Genomic DNA, 6,122 nt, shown 5'->3' with positions numbered 1-6,122 from the left:
TCAGCATCGCTGTTTCAGGATGATCTCAAGCGTAATAACACCAGTATATTCCACTTGTGGTAAGAGGTAAAACTCAGTGAGAGAATAAAGAACTCCTGTTGAAGACTAGACCAGGAACATCCCAAGTAGGCTAGTGACCAACTCGGCAAGGCCAGGAATGACCTGGCCAGTGCTGAAACTGGTGCCCTCTGGGATTGGTTTACAGTGGTGTTTTTTTTGTTTTGTTTTTGTATGTTTTTCTTTTCTGCTTTGTAATTCCCTTACAATGGCATATCATACCAAAACAATAGGTCTCAGAGCTTGCCCCCACCTATATCACTTGAACACAGCACGAGGAGACATATAGATATTATATTATATTATATTATCATTAAAGACGGTTAATGAAGAAGAACCATTCATATCACTTGGTGTCTTTCCGCCTTTTGGGTTTGTTTGTCTTGGTTTTCACTCAAATGCTTTATTGTTATTTGGTGTATTGGGAACAGATCGTAAATGCTATAAATTATAAATATATATATCTATGAAATGTTATTTATTCCATCATTATTTTTAAAAATAAATTGTGATTTATACGCTTTATGTGATCCGTCTTTTCTTCAAGACATTGCTGCTGGTGCAGTGGCTAGCAGTAGAATTGTCCTCAGTGTGTAACACAGAGTACGCACATTTCGTAGTTGATTGAAAATATTGTTTTTGGATATCTGAATATGAGAATATTTTTATGAAGATGTTTGTCTCGAAGAATTGTCAAGAAGTATTGTTTTGAAGGACACCAATGGATGTCTGTTAGAATCCCATGAATCAAAGTCTTCCTTAATGTTAGGCTATAGCCTATCAAATGTCACAGGACCAGATTCATTTGATGTTGTGTTTAAATCTCATCTCAGTCCTGGAAATGAATGAGGAAACACTATTTGGCCACACTGGGTGGGTGGGCTAAAGCGATGTCCTCACTCAAACATGTGCTTGCAGAAGGTCTGCATACCACAAAGGCAATGCTTCATATGGGACCTCCTCCTTGTCCAGTATGATGATCCCTTACCCCATCTTCCTCACCTTGCCACCTCATAAAGATATCACTCCTGCGTTTCATTCTCTAATCTGGGTGCTAACGAGCCCAAAGCAGGGCCTAAATTGGGTCGCTGAGGTCATATTTACGTACATTCCTGCGCTCGGCCCGCACTGGCCTCAGTGACGCTTCCAAAATGGCCGCTGTTGTTCCAGCTCCACTGAGCTGAGCGTTGTCCTGGCGATGGCGGAGGGCCATTTGTTGCTCTTTAATATCGGGCCTCCCGGCGTCCTGAAGTCATCCCATCTGCGGCCGACCTCGGCCTGTCAATCACCAACGCGGGGTTATTTGCACAGGCGAACACAAATAAATCCTGAGCAGTCCTTCCTCCTCCGACCCCCTGCACCCCCCCCCTCCTCCTCCTCCTCCTCTCCTCCTCCTCTGTTGCTGTGTGCTCTCTCCATCTCCACATGGCTTCAGGCCCAGAGGGAAACAGCAGGGCCTTGAACCCGCTATCACAACATCCCTCTACACCTCCTCTTGTTCATCCTCCCGTCCTCTTGCTATCTTTTCTTCATTCCCTTCCCTTTCTTCATCTTGCTTTATCTCTCCTTTCCTTGGATAAACATCTATCCATCCATCTGTCTGTCAATCTATCTATCTCTGTCTGTCTGTCTGTCTGTCTGTCTGTCTGTCTGTCTTGTCTGTCTCTGTCTCTGTCTCTGTCTCTGTCTCTGTCTCTGTCTGTCTGTCTGTCTGCTTTGTCTGTCTCCTTATCTCCTACTTCCCAGTAGGAGTTGTGTTCTGTATCTCAGTCACCTTCTCCTTGGTGTCAACCCTCCTCCTGACTGAGCGCTGAGGTTATTTGTTGAGATGATCTTATAATCCGTGGGGTCACTCTTCTCCATAACCAGCAGCAGATGTCCCTGATGGGGATCGCTCTCTCGGCTGTTCTTTAAGCAAACAGGCCCTTTCACAACGGGTACTGTGCAGCCGTCATATGGCACACACACGTACCATTAATGTGGTAGAGGAGGTATGGCACACACACACGTCACACACACATGTACCATTAATATAGTATTGGAGGTATGGCACACACACGTACCATTAATATAGTATTGGAGGTATGGCACACACACGTACCATTAATATAGTATTGGAGGTATGGCACACACACGTACCATTAATATAGTATTGGAGGTATGGCACACACACACGTCACACACACATGTACCATTAATATAGTATTGGAGGTATGGCACACACACGTACCATTAATATAGTATTGGAGGTATGGCACACACACACGTCACACACACATGTACCATTAATATAGTATTGGAGGTATGGCACTCGCACGTCACACACACATACCATTAATATAGTATTGGAGGTATGGCACACACACGTATCATTAATATGGTAGAGGAAGTATGGAACACACACATCACACACACATACCATTAATATAGTATTGGAGGTATGGCACACACACGTAACATTAATATAGTACTGGAGGTATCGCACACACACATCCCTGCTGAAAAAAACAGCAAGAAACCAGCTTAGGCGGGTAGCTGGTTTTAGCTGGTTTTAGCTGGTCTTTGCTGGTTTTCTTCCAGCTATTGCTGGTCTTTGTAGCTGGTTAGGCCACCAGCTAGACATGCTGGCATGACCATCTGAGGAAGCTGGTCATGCTGGTGTGACCAGCCTCTCGTTTGGCATACAGCTGGTTTAAGATGGTCATGATGGTGACCAGCCTGTCAAGCTTGACAAAGATGGTCAAGCTGTTTTCTAGAATGACCAACATAAGCTGGCGTGGCCAGTAGAAACCAGCAATGTAGACCAGCAACACCAACAAAAATGACCAGCTTAAGGTGGTACGACAATCAAAACCAGCTGAATTACCATCATAAGCTGGGTAAACCAGCTGAAGGTGTGTTTTCGCAAGAGTTTGGCTGGTCTTGCTGGTTAACCATCATAGGGTGGTCAAATAAGCTGGTTAACAAGCTGGTCAACCAGCAAACCACCTTTAGCTGGTCAGGCTGTTTTTTTCAGCAGGGATATCATTAATATGGTGGAGGAGGTATGGCACACACACACGTCACACACACACACACATACCATTAATATAGTATTGGAGGTATGACACTCACACGTCACACACACACACACATACCATTAATATAGTATTGGAGGTATGGCACACACACATATCATTAATATAGTATTGGAGGTATGGCACACACACGTCACACACACACACACACATACCATTAATATAGTATTGGAGGTATGGCACACACACATATCATTAATATGGTGAGGGGGTGTAGGGAGTTGACCAGTCACAGTTGTGTCCACAGTGGATTGTTCTAGACCGCAAATAGAAAAAATGTAATGTAATGTGATGTAATGTAGCCTAATGCAACAGCGGCTAAAGAGGTGAACAGAGACGGTTTATAAAGCGAGACGATTCATATGAGGGTAAATTCTGGTTTCATTGTGACGCAACTGCCACTCCCATTTAGGAGGCAAACGGAGGTATTTATATGGGAGAAATAATTCTACACCTTTCTAAACCGATTATTTCGTCACTGAACACGCCCCTTTAGGAGGCAGGAAGTGCTGCTATTTTGTTCCATTGAAAAACCCCTTTATGATTCATCTTAGTAACTATACGATCTTTGAGGTGAAGGAGCCATCCAGCAGCTGGAGGCTTGCTGGTTTGAGCTCTACTCCTCCGGACCCTGTCGAAGTATCCAAGTATCTTTGAGCAATAAGGCACGTACTGGACTCCAAACGTCTCCCAATGTGCAGGTTGATTCTTGAATTTCCCCTTGAGGATCAATAAAGTATCTATCTATCTATCTATCTATCTATCTATCTATTTATCTAGGTTAGCACCTTGTATGGCAGCCTGAAAAGGAAATCTGGCGTTTTTCTTGGCTGATTTGACAAGGAACTGCGCTCTCATCTGGCGTAATAATCAAAGAAAGTTGCACCAACTCTCCAGAGCTGGAGGACGGCTGTCCTTGCACTGTACGGCCCACACTCTGCTACGGGGCAGCCGTGGTGTACTGGTTAGCGCATCGGGCTTGTGACCGGAGGGTTGCCGGTTCGATCCCCGACCAGTCCACCACGGCTGAAGTGCCCTTGAGCAAGGCACCTAACCCCTCACTGCTCCCCGAGCGCCGCTGGTTGGGCAGGCAGCTCACTGCTCTGGGTTGTGTGATTCACCGTGCTGTGTGTTCACTGTGTGCTGTGTGTTCACTAATTCGGTTAAATTGGGTTAAATGCAGAGAACTGAATTTCCCTCACGGGATCAAAAAAGTATATATTCTATTCTTTCTTCTATTCTAGATACTTTATTGACAACATGCACTACAATGTAAACAGGAGGATGATAAGCAAATCAACATGACTGAAAAGAACAGTAAAATATACTAAAAGATAAAGATGCACATGAATGTACCGTAATTTCCAGACTATAAGCCGCGGCTTTTTCCCATGGATGCTTTGAACCCTGAGGCTTATGCTAGAAGTATACTCGACGCACCCGACCTGTCGCGCGACAATGTGACGTCAAAATGACGTAATTTCCTGTGTCGCAAGCCACATTTCAGCCGCGCGCCGACCTGTCGGACACCGAACATTTTTTATCAGCCGCGCGCGCCAACCTCGCACGACAACTAGGAAGAGATTGAAGCCAAGCTCACGGAGCCAGTGTCCTTATACAGTCATCAACCACATAAACCACATTCAGGCATTATCATATAGCCTATCCAACATCTTAAATAAGCCCATTCATTTTAAAAACGACTGTAGTCATGAAGTTTGAATAATAGTAAGTTTGAAAAGTGGGAAGTTAACTTGGCTAGGCTGCAGCGAGAGTTGCCGTTTGGATGACTGATTTGTTTACAGTCGTGAACTACGTTGGATAAGTTAACGAAGTTACCGAGTTGCAACAGGAGGATATTAGGGGGAAATGACTAGGACCGAGGCACATAAGTATTCCAGCAAAAGGTAAGGAAGAGATTTATTTTCAACCAAAGGATATCTGCTAGACCTAAAAAAATATATATATCTTTCCATTTAGGGAGATTACACAAGCTCATCTCATAAACGAGATGGTAGGCTAATCCTTCAGTTGTGCCAGCTAAGTCTGAAATATCAGCAAAGAAGCTAGTTGCTACTGCCATTAACGTCAATGGATACCGTGCCTCCGTTCAGGAGAATACTGCAAATTGTGTCGCGACTACCACGCGCAAGTATACATGGTTACAACGTTCCCCGTGACGTCAACATGTCGCACGACAAGTCGGGTGCGTGAACTGTACCGGGGCCTTTACACAACAGTGCTGCTAATCTGTGTGTTTTTACAGCTAACGGCCACTGGGGGCGCTTCTCAACCTATGGACATTACAGGTTACGGTCCAACACCTGCGGCTTATAGTCCAGTGCGGCTTGTATATGTACAAATCAGTTTTTTTTCCCTAAATTTTGCTTGTGCAGTTTATATTCCGGAAATTACGGTAGGCTACTGAGGATTGGCACTGTGATCCAGCATGAGCTCATTGTCCACTACACTACACTCCCATCGCACTGGGAGCAATGGACTGTCCACACACAGCTAGCGGCTATTTCGGTCATCAGTCTTGTTTAACACTGGACGGTCTGCGCTGTAGTTGATCCAATTTTCTCCTCCCAATCTATGGGCTATTCTAAGCATTTTCAGTGGAAAAGTACAGCTAAATACTTCTGTGTGTCTGTGTGTGTGTGTGTGTGTGTGTGTGTGTGTGTATGTGTGTGTGTGTGTGTGTGTGTGTGTGTGTGTTATTTAGAGACAGCATTGTTTAGAGACTGTATTGTTGACACACTGTTATTTAGAGACTGTTGTTTAGAGACAGTTTTGTTGACACACTGTTATTTAGAGACTGTGTTGTTTAGAGACAGTATTGTTTAGAGACTGTATTGTTGACACACTGTTATTTAGAGACAGTGTTGTTTAGAGACAATATTGTTTAGAGACTGTATTGTTGACACACTGTTATTTAGAGACAGTGTTGTTTAGAGACAATATTGTTTAGAGACAGTATTGTTGACA

This window comes from Sardina pilchardus, chromosome 16 (genome assembly GCF_963854185.1).
Source record: "Sardina pilchardus chromosome 16, fSarPil1.1, whole genome shotgun sequence".
Lineage (NCBI taxonomy): Eukaryota > Metazoa > Chordata > Actinopteri > Clupeiformes > Clupeidae > Sardina > Sardina pilchardus.
Note: the sequence above shows the minus strand (reverse complement) of the source record.